At 39.3% G+C, this 10,906-nt stretch overlaps 1 pseudogene; it reads right to left on the minus strand.

The window, feature by feature from the left end:
- Positions 1 to 3,997: 3,997 nt before the first annotated feature.
- LOC123953618 lies at positions 3,998 to 5,350 on the minus strand (annotated as a pseudogene).
- Positions 5,351 to 10,906: the final 5,556 nt, after the last annotated feature.

The following is a 10,906-nucleotide window of genomic DNA, read 5'->3' on the forward strand; positions in this document are numbered from 1 at the left end:
AATGGTGTGAACCAATTTCTTAAAATAAATCTCTTTTTATATAGATATATATGCGTTTTGACCTGTTTCTCTGGAGAACCCGATGAATATCCACTTTCAAAATTACCCTTGAGTTGGGTGCTATTGGAAATGTTTTGGGGATCTAAGAAGAAATTTAATTGGGGAATCACTTAGTTGAGTATATTTATATAGTTTGCAGTCACTTCTGTGTACAGCAAGCTAGCCTGGCATAGATTGGCTTCTAGCTTTATCCCCCTGCCCACTGTACCAGCTCACTTGATAATATGGCTGAAAACCTCTGCCCAGATATCTATCACTCTGAGTGTTGTTTAGCACATAGCTAAAAGTTTGTGGATAAACTGAAATCCCTAAACTGAAAGTTTGTGGATAATGAAGGAAAAATGATGTCAAAGATCCACCCCATAGAAGGTTAACTCCCTTTCACTCATGAGGTTTTCATATATGGTACCATAGCATCTGTGCCTTGATATCAATCCAGAAACCCCAGGGCAACAAGTGAGAAGTGAGCAGCATGGGCATGAGATGAGGTACAACACGTTTTTGCTTACATGAAGTTAATGGGTGTAGCACTAGCTCAAACAAGAGATAAGTAGGACAGAGAGCTAAAACTGAGATTCACACCAGCATCATATAACACCATGCTTCATACATGGAACTTCCTTCAATTCAAGGACATTTTCTGCCATTATGTCTGCAAATATTATGTCTTTCTGATTCTTGATGTTTTGAAATCCCTATTAACTGTTGGAACTTCTTCTTCTATCCATGATTTCTTTTCATTCCACTTTCATGTATTCCATTTCTTTTTTCTCTAAGCTGTATTTTGACTGATTTTCTAGGTTCCATCTTTTAATTCATGAGTTTTCTCTTCAGCAGTGTCTACAATTCCACTCATCCATTTTGCATTTAATTTTAATGATTGTATTCTTCATTTCCAGAAATTCTATTATCTGTTTTTAAAAACATTGTTCTTTTATTCCCCCCTTTAATTCTTCTTTTATCATTTTGAACATTTTAAGTATGTTTATTTTAAAGTTTCTCTCAGAATTTTCTTTTTCACTAGTTCTCAAAGATGAAAATATGGTTTTTTTCCTTCAATGTGGATTTCTTTTTCCTGTGTGCCATTTTTCATGGGAGTCCTTGATCCTAGGGAAGATTCCTATGAAAAGTTTCAAGTTTGCTTTTGCCAAAGCTCTAAGAGCTCCATTTGTTCTGTACTATAGCTTTTATTTATCTAAAAAAAATTTTTTTTAGTATAGTTGACACAAAATGTTATATTAGTTTCAGGTGTGCAACATATAGTGGTGACTCAACTGATACCATTTAATTATTATAGCTTATTCCACTTTATATCTCTCTCTGCTCCCTAAAGCACAGGGCTTTAACTTGCATCATATGAATCCTAAAGGCAGAGGAAGGCTAGATCAAGGTTAGTGGACTACAGTATAGATTTTCTCATGATGCCCAGCCCAAGACAAGTAAATGAAATAAATATGTTCCAGAATTGAGGATATTTAAGAGTTTATGTGGGGAATTTACAACCTCTTTTCACCTCTTCTATAAAATTACTTTTGTCTCTACCTATTTTCTTTCTCAGTACCAAACCTTTCTGTCAACAAGACTCCTTCTGTCAACAAGACTTCTACTCCTTCTCTCCTGTACCTTCGGCTTCTTCTCTATTGATTCAATTCCAGTGACATTTAACTACGTTAAATCTTTTCTACTAATTTGAACACAAATTTGGGGCATCATCTTAGACTCTCTTGATCACTTTTTAAAAAATAAAGATATTTCTTGACTCTGTACTCTGTTGTCTGTCACACCGCCATCAGACTGCACCCTTGCCGCAGTCTGAGTTAGAGCCTTGAGCCTGCCTTGTTCCCATGGCCCACACATGGAACTCTCTGTTCTGGGGTGCATTGAATCTTTCATTCAGATTGGATTAATGACTAGACTCAGGGCATGGAATTCAACTTCTTGACGACTGCTAGGGGATTAGATGACATAGCCTGGAATTGTGGAGGAGTAAGTTTCTTTTTTTTTTTTTTTTAACTTTTATTCCATTACTTTGTTTTATTCTTAGTCTCTGGAATCAGCAAAGATAGGGATATTACATTAATTTTATTAATGATAAAACAGGAACTGAGAGATCAACACTACTGAAGCTCACACAGCAGTGAAAGCTGAGAATTGTGTTAGAAAATTTCAGGCCTCTAATTAATAAAACTTAGGCAAAAACTGCTTTCAAATGTAGCTACATAAGAATCTATTTTTTTAAATTAATTAATTTATTTTTCACCATAATAGTATTTATTGTTTTTGCACAACACCCAGTGCTCCATGCAATACGTGCCCTCCCTATTACCCACCACCTGGTTCCCCCAACCTCTCACCCCCCGCCCCTTCAAAACCCTCAGGTTCTTTTTCAGAGTCCGTAGTCTCTCATGGTTCATCTCCCCCTCCAATTATGCTGAGTGAAATAAGTCAAGCAGAGAGAGTCAAGTATCATATGGTTTCACTTATTTGTGGAGCATAACAAATGACATGGAGGATATTGGGAGATGGAGAGGAGAAGGAAGTTGAGGAAGTTGGGAGGAGTAAGTTTCTTATAGGATGAATATTGACCAATGAGATTTAAGAGTAGCAAAGGATGAATTCCCAATGCTCCTGCTTACCCAACGCAGGCTGCTCTGAGGTGTGCTTGCTTTGTACAGCCCTCTGACAAGGCCTGCAGACACACCTGCTGAGCATCCTACTGTGTGTTTTCGCAGATCATTATGAAGTGGCCATCAGTGCTTGGTGCAACTCATCACATTGGTTTGCATCTCTCCTTGCTTTGTTCCTCCTTTCTTTATCCTCATTTCCCTTGGCTAGCATCTCACAAAAGAAGAATAGAGTTTTGTTTGTTTGTTGTTTTAAGATTTATTTATTTATTTTAGAGAAAGAACACAAGTGGGAGGGACAGAGGGAGAGGGAGAGAAAAATCTCAAGCAGACTCTGCGCTGAGTACTGAGCCCAACGTGGGGCTCGATCCCACGACCCTGAGACTGTGACCTGAGCTGAAACCAAGAATTGGCTGTTTGACTGTGCCATCCGAATGCCCCATGAAAAATAGTGTTTTATTCCTCACCTCAGGTGTGTTTCCTAGAAGACTTAGGTTAAGGTACCCATTATAAAAACATTTTCCTTAGCCCCACATCTCCCTTAATCTATTCCATTTATATGTCCTTCCTTGGAAACTTTTTGAAAGAGTTTTTTTGTTTTTGTTTTGTTTTACCCTTTAACTCTGTTTCTTATCTGCCATTCATTCTTCGGTCTAGCTCCTCTCTTGCATTTGTCTTAAAGCTGCCTTCACCAAGATCAATAATGACCATGTTGTTAAATCCGAAAGATAATTTTCAGCCTTTATCTTACCTGATCTGTGTGCAGCACTTGACACTGACCTCACATCCTTCCAGCATTTTCTTCCCCTGAATTCTAGACCATGTACTCTTAATTTTTATCTCACATTATAGCTGCTCCATCTCAGTCACCTTTATATATCTTGTAACTATTGGTATTTCCCAGGACTCTATCCTCAGTTCCCTTTCCTTCTCTCCCCTCATTTTCCATTATTCTCTTCTCTTTCTTTCTTCTCCTTTCCTTTTTTCTGGTATAAACCATCCCTGGGCAGTCTTATTCACATAGCTTCAGGAGCCATCTATATGCCAATAACTTCCAAACTATATTTTAAATCTAATTTTTTCTCTTTCTTTTTTCTTTTTATTCATTTAAGACCGGGAATACTTTAATCAAGCCCATCAGAGAAATGGACAGCTTGGGTCTGTAACAGAGCATGTGTTTTAAAGAATAGGTTGGTAATTGTATATGAGACTATACACTGCTATGCACAAATTAACTCATCAGAGCACAACTTTTCAAGTCAAAACAGAACAAGCTTCCCTGTAAAAGAAGCACCTTTGTAACATTTTTAACTTTAGTAGTCTTCTCCTCCTTTTTCACCCTCTCCTTCAACAGAATCCACACCAGCTTCTTCATAATCCTTCTAATCGACAGCCGTGTCCTCATGGGCCTCAAAAAACCTCTCCTTCCTCCATGCCCTCCCCTACATGCCAGTGAACAAAGGCACACTTGGCATACATCAGGTCAAACTTGCAGTCCAGGCAAGCCTAGGCCTCAGTGATGGCTGTGGTTGTGTTCAGCAGGCACACAGCTCGCTGTACTTTGGCCAGGTCTCCACCAGGTACCACAGTGGGAGGCTGGTAATTAATGCCAACTTTGAAACCAGTGAGGAACCAGTGCACAACCTGGATGGTATACTTGGTCTTGATGGTGGCAATGGCAGCATTGACATCTTTGGGAACCACATTTCATGGTACAACAGGCAGCAAGACACGTATTTTCTGTGGTGAGGCTCACATTTCACCACCTGGTTCACTGGCTCAAAAGCATGCATTGGTAATCTCTGCTACAGAAAGCTGTTCATGGTAGGCTTTCTCAGCAGAGGTGACAGGGGCATAGTGGCCAGAGGGAAGTGGATGTGAGGATAGGGCATGAGGTTTGTCTGGAATTCTCTCAGATCAACATTCAGGGCTCTCTCAAATCTGAGAGAAGCAGTGATGGAGGACAAAATTTGACCTATCAACCTATTTTGATTAGTGTTATTTGGCGTTCAATATCGAGGTTTCTACAACGGATGTCACAGATGACCTCATTGTCTACTCTGAAAGCACAATCAGATTGCTCCAAGGTGGTGTGGGTAGTGAAGATGGAGTTGAAGGGCTTGACTACAGCTGTGGAAACTTGAAGAGCTGGGTAAATGGAGAACTCTAGCTTGGACTTCTTGCCATAATCAACTTAGAGACATTCCATCAGCAGAGAGGTGAACCCAGAACCAGTTGCCCCTCCAAAGTTGTGGAAAATCAAGAAGCCCTGAACACCTGCACTGGTCAGCCAGTTTCCGAATTCAGTTCAAGACAAGGTCAATGATCTCCTTACCAATGGTGTAGAGCTCTCTGGCATAGTTATTGGCAGCATCTTCCTTCTCTGTGATGAACTGCTCAGGGTGGAAGAGCTGGTGGTAGGTGCCAGAGCGAACATCATCAATGACTGTGGGTTCCAGGTCTACAAACACTTCCCTGGGCACATGATTCCCAGCACCTGTCTCACTAAAGAAGGTGTTGAAGGAGTCATCTCCTCTCCTAATGGTCTTATCACTTGGAATCTGGCCATTGGGCTGAATGCCATGTTCCAGGTAATAGAGTTCCCAGCAGCCATTGCCAATCTGGACGTGAGCCTGACCAATATGGATGGAGATGCATTCATGCATGGTTGCTGCTTTGTGACTGCCAAGCAGATGGCAGAGAGGAAGGGCGGATGTTGTTGCTTCTTACAGCACAACTCTTAGGTGGTCGATACAAGAGAATCTGCCAAGTACCAGATACTTAAAAGGACCTAATTGTCTACTAGTGTTTCTTCTTTGATGTTCTGTAAGTCCTTGAAACTGGACATGTCCAAAAATAAAACTCAACATTTTCTTCCCACCTGAATCTGTTTGTTTTTTTTTTTTCCCTGCCTTGCCTGTCTCAATGACTGGTATCTCCATTCCCCAGCCAGAAATTAGGTGTCACCTCACTCACCCACAACTTCAACCCCTATTAAAGTGACAAATTCACCCCTATTTTCCCAGAATTTTTTTGGTGTTAGTATGAAAAATTTCACGTCCGTGGAACCCCCACAGTTCCATAAAAACTGGAATGGCTTGCCTGGAGCTGTCTTAATTTTAAAACTGAAAGTCTCATGTCTTGGGAACCTCTTTAGTCCTGGGCAAACCATAAGGTTGATAATTCTTTTGCCTCTATCCAATCAATCATCAAGACCTACTGATTTTAACTTTAATGTATCCAGATTGTCCAGTTCTCCCCATCTTCACTCTTACTCTAACCATCATAGGTCATTAACGTGTCTTGCCTTGACTGCTGCAAAGCTTTGCAACTTTCCTTTGGCTCTAACATTTCTTCCTCCAACCCACTCTCTGAATTGCTGCTAGAGTCATCTTTCTAAACTACAACCCTGATTGTATCATTTTTCTTCTGAAATCTTTGGGACTGTTCTTCATGTGCCCTAAGATAAGGGGCACACTTTTTTTTTTTTTTTAAGTAGTCTCCATGCCCAGTGTGGAGCCCAATGTGGTGCCTGAATTCACAACCCTGAGATTAAGACGGAGCCACCACAGTGCTCCAAGGAGCTTATGTTTTAAAATGTCTCACATGACCTCTCATGAAATCATCTTGCTTATTCTTCCAGACTCATCCTTTCTCACTTTCTTGTTACACTGCATATAAACCCAAATGCCAGCTGCTTCCTCTACGAAAGCAACCTTTGTTTTTATTTTACACCCACATGGACATAGAACTTTTGCATATCTTCACATTTTCTATCTTGAGCCAATCTCTACAAAAGTCTTGGTAAAAAACACAGAATTCACAGAGAAGATGAAAGGGATCTTCTAGCACATGTGGTATAGCAACAATGCCCCAACTCACTATTTGACATTTCTTCTCCAAAGTTCCTTCTTAACTCTGACACTCCTCTAAGATTTCTTTTTTCCTTTGTCTCTACTTTTTCTCCAAGGTATACAGCCTTCCAGAATCTACATCCCCCCTTCCTGTGCCCCTGCCCCAAACTCTTTACACTCATCTCTTTATTATCCTAAGTGATTTGACTTTGCCCTAGATCCTCTTTATAAATGTACATTCCTAACTCCATCCAAGGGTTCAACAAAACAAAGTGTCCTTCTATTTTGAGATTCCATTCTTGCTCAGTGCCATCATTTTTAGCTTGACATGTCCTGTGGGGTCTCATCTCTCATCCCAAGTGGATTGTTAAAATATTTCTTGAAAAATGTGGTGTTACCCTCCTAGAAAAATTGTTTTACCAGCTGTTAAGACAGTAAAAGTTTCTTCCTTTTGTCACCTGTGTTTCAGTTATAATGGCTTCCCTATAGTTCTCATAATTTTTCTTGTTCTCTTCTACTGTGTCTTTGTATAGGCTGCCAAATCACCTGAGATACTATACCACCATTTACTTTAAAAAAAAAAAAAGAAAAATTTGACTGACTAATAAATACACCTAAAGTTATAATATTTTTCCCTTGCCAAAATTTGTCTTCAGCATCAAGAAGGATGGACTGCTTTTATAAATGGAAATGGTGTTAGATGTAGTTTATGGGGTTTGATTTGAACAAAGAAATTCCTAATTATATCATGACTCATTTTAGCATTTTTAATCATCATGGTATGATGAAATTCACTGCATTGGTCTCTAGGGTATTAGAAAGAAAACTAATTTCAGTTTTTGAAAGTCATTTTCAAGATCTCCAAAGAAGGCTTATAGAGGATATGAAAGGGGCCTAAGAATTACATAGTCCTCAGTCTGAGTCTGAGAATTAGTACAATTAATCAAAACTGCAATCCACATTCTCCTAGAAAACAACAATATGCAAAACACATGGCCATTGTGTGCAGTCCAAACAATCATGTACATGTACAGGTAGGTTATATTCAATTCAATTAACCTGGTTTATTTTCTTGATAACATCATTGAATATATCTACATTTTTTACTAATGCAAATGATTGAAGATTTTAAGATGGTAGTAGAATAACTTTATGTTGTATATGGAGAGTCACACTACTCAGGTTTCTCAGTGGTCTTCCTTGGTGCCAGAACACTTGAGCTTCAAAGACTTGAGAGGAGTGTGGATTATCAAAACAAATACAGAGTTGGGGTTTATAAATCCAGACTTCCATATATACAGCTAGCTATATTTATTTTATTTTATTTTTAAAAGATTTTTAAAATTTATTTAACAGAGAGAGAGCGATCACAAGTAGGCAGAGAGGCAGGCAGAGAGGGTGGGGGGAAGGAGGCTCCCTGCTGAGCAAAGAACCCAATGCGGGACTCCATGCCAGGACCCTGAGATCATGATCTGAGCTGAAGGCAGAGGCTTAACCCACTGAGCCACCCAGGCACCCTTCTTAAGTCATTTTAAACTCTCTGCATTCTTTAACTTTTTAAACAATCTTTACAATCACATTTTATTTTATTTTATTATTTTTTTATTTATTTATTTTTAAAGATTTTATTTCTAATAATCTTTACACCCAACAAGAACCATTTGTTCTTCTGACTGAGCCAGACAGGTGCCCCTACACTCATATTTTATTGTTATTGTTATTACTATTATTATTATTATTTTGGTGCAAAAAGATTGTTTTAGGAAAAAGGGAGGTGTCCAAAAGGACTTTCATAAACTAAAGAAGACACTCAGGATACTAGAGGCCTTGTGATGATCACGCTAAGGTTGTTTTTCCCTCTAGCAAAGCATTCACATTAAGATAGTTGGAAGTTTCCTGGAGAAATGTCACACATATCTCACCCAGGAGTGGGGAGGGGAGTTGCCAGGTGTCAGTCTGTGCTTTGTCTTCAGTTTGTCTTCTGCTTCCTCATCATTTCCCCCCTGAAGAATTTTGACCCTTAATTTTTAAAGGTTGGGGAAGGCAGAGGTCTGATCTTCTGTAACCCATTCCTGCTGAATAGGAGTATAGAGATGTCTCTACCTATGGGTCAATATTGGTCAGCTGGGGAACGTGAGGGGGAGTTACAAAAGGTAGAGGCAGCTGAATCTAATGCGGTCACCATGTATGAACCTCCTGGAGTAGATAGGATCGTTTGTTGTAGTAAAGTGATTGTAATGATGGAGTCTCAGCACCAAGCAGAGAGACACTTCATCATTTTTTGAAGAAGAGTTTGAGGTCTAGAGGTCCACCGGAGTAAGAAGGCACATTAATTTGCTCATTGGTTTCCTGAGACACTGGTCAGGAAACCTAAAGTGGACAACATTAAGTCCAGGGGATGCTTTTCTTTCTTCTTGACAGCAAGGGAAGAAGCAGCCATGGTACCTGAGGCACTGAGGACGGTATCATACACTTACATTTTAAAAGAGAGATCTTCCCTTGTTTTCTTTCTCATTGCTGGAGGAGGGGTGGGTGTGAGGATGGGGTGATTGGGAGATGGGCATTAAGGAGGGCTCGTGATGTGATGAGCATTGGATGTTAATAGGCAACTGATGAATTATTGAACTCTACATCTGAAACTAATGATGTACATGTTGGCTAATTGAATTTAAATTAAAATAAGAAAGGTAAGATAAAGTAATAGGTGTGAAAATACTTTGAAAATGAAAAAAGCTTTCCAATCGTAGATGGGCCTGTCATCTTTTAAATTTGCAAAGGGCAAGAATGAGGAGATTCATTGTACTAATCTGTTCATCCTTCCCACTATTCAACTATCCATCTCTCTTACCCACCCTTCTTTCAACAAGTATTTATCGAGTACTTAATGTTTGCATATAATGGCTACAGTAGTCCCAGTCCTCATGGAACTTACATGCTTGTATAAATAGTACACAGACAATTGAAATTCAAATTGACAAAGGCTATAATTGAGAAGGGAACCATGGGATAGTTGGATCAAGTAGGGATATGGTTGGGGAAGGTTTTCCATAAAAATGATGCCTAGACTGTCTGATCTTTTAACTTTCATGAGAAAATATGGGAAATGTTGTTAAGTGTCATGGGAAGTATGGGTAGTAGCAGGACAAAGAAAGGTAGTAAAACATTCCAAGCAGGAAAGAACAAGATGTGCAAAGGCCCTGAGGCAAGAGTCAATTTAGTTCAACAAAAATTTCAAGGTAACTATGCTGCCAGGTGAGAAATCTTCATTTGAATTATTTATGAACAGTGTAGTAGCTAGTTCCATAGAATATCTGATGTGTGAAAGGTGTGCCATTTATCCATTTGCAGCTGTTCTTTGGTCTCAAGTCTTAGATTGAATTGTACTACCCCTGGCAGCTCTCTTTGTCTTTTTTTTTTTCTTTTCCTTTCTTTCTCCAACCTCTGGAAAGTAGATTCCTAAGACTCTAAAGCTTTTGGTTTTTAAGGCATGGCATTTTGAATTGAAACCCTGCCATTGTCAGAGGACTCAATAAAAAAACTTCCCATCTCTTCTCATTTTGAAGAGGAGGAAACTGGGTGGCAGAGAGGCTAGTTACCTTTTCCTAGGTTCTCTAGCTATTAAATTGCAGCTGCTAAAGCAAATACAGGCTAGACCTGGGGTAACAATGTTCTCTACATACTAGAATCAGGAGAAGCATGACCACTGGAACACATGAAGATCAAGAACAACCACATGGGTTGACTACTACCTTTAACAATACAGGATAACAAGGCTACTCAAACTCTTATCAGGGACAAAAGCACATTCTTCGTCTCATATGATGGATCAAGTCTTCTAGTCTGAAACCATTGCCAAGATTACCTGCCAGGGCTCTTTCCTAAAATCCCGTTATTAGAGTAGTTGAGACTTGAAAGCATGAATTGTTTCCAAGTCTTCCCTTGAAGTTGACAGCTAGTGGAGCACAAAACAGGGTCCTAAGCAATGGCTGGAAACCTGGAACTGTGAAATAAGGAAAAAGCAAATGAAGTGGAAGTTTAAGAAACCCCATACAAACTTTCATTTACCTGGGGCTGACAGTTTATGATTCCTAGGGAGATTGAATAAACATAATCAGAATACTTGCTAAAGATCTCCAGTCTTGACCAATGATTAATCACAAAGGTTGACAAAGCACAGGGAAATAGTCCCTCTGATTATTGAATATGTTTGTAGTTAGGTATGGTGAAGAGAAGCCGATCTGTCCTGTGTGAAGGTAGTAGTGCTATTTCTTAAGTCTAAGAGATGTATATCACACCAAGAAACATTAATGACTCAATTTCTTCACACACACTTCCCCTAGTAAATATGTATCAGGCAGCAGCAAAGCT

This window comes from Meles meles, chromosome 1 (assembly GCF_922984935.1).
Source record: "Meles meles chromosome 1, mMelMel3.1 paternal haplotype, whole genome shotgun sequence".
NCBI classification, from domain to species: domain Eukaryota; kingdom Metazoa; phylum Chordata; class Mammalia; order Carnivora; family Mustelidae; genus Meles; species Meles meles.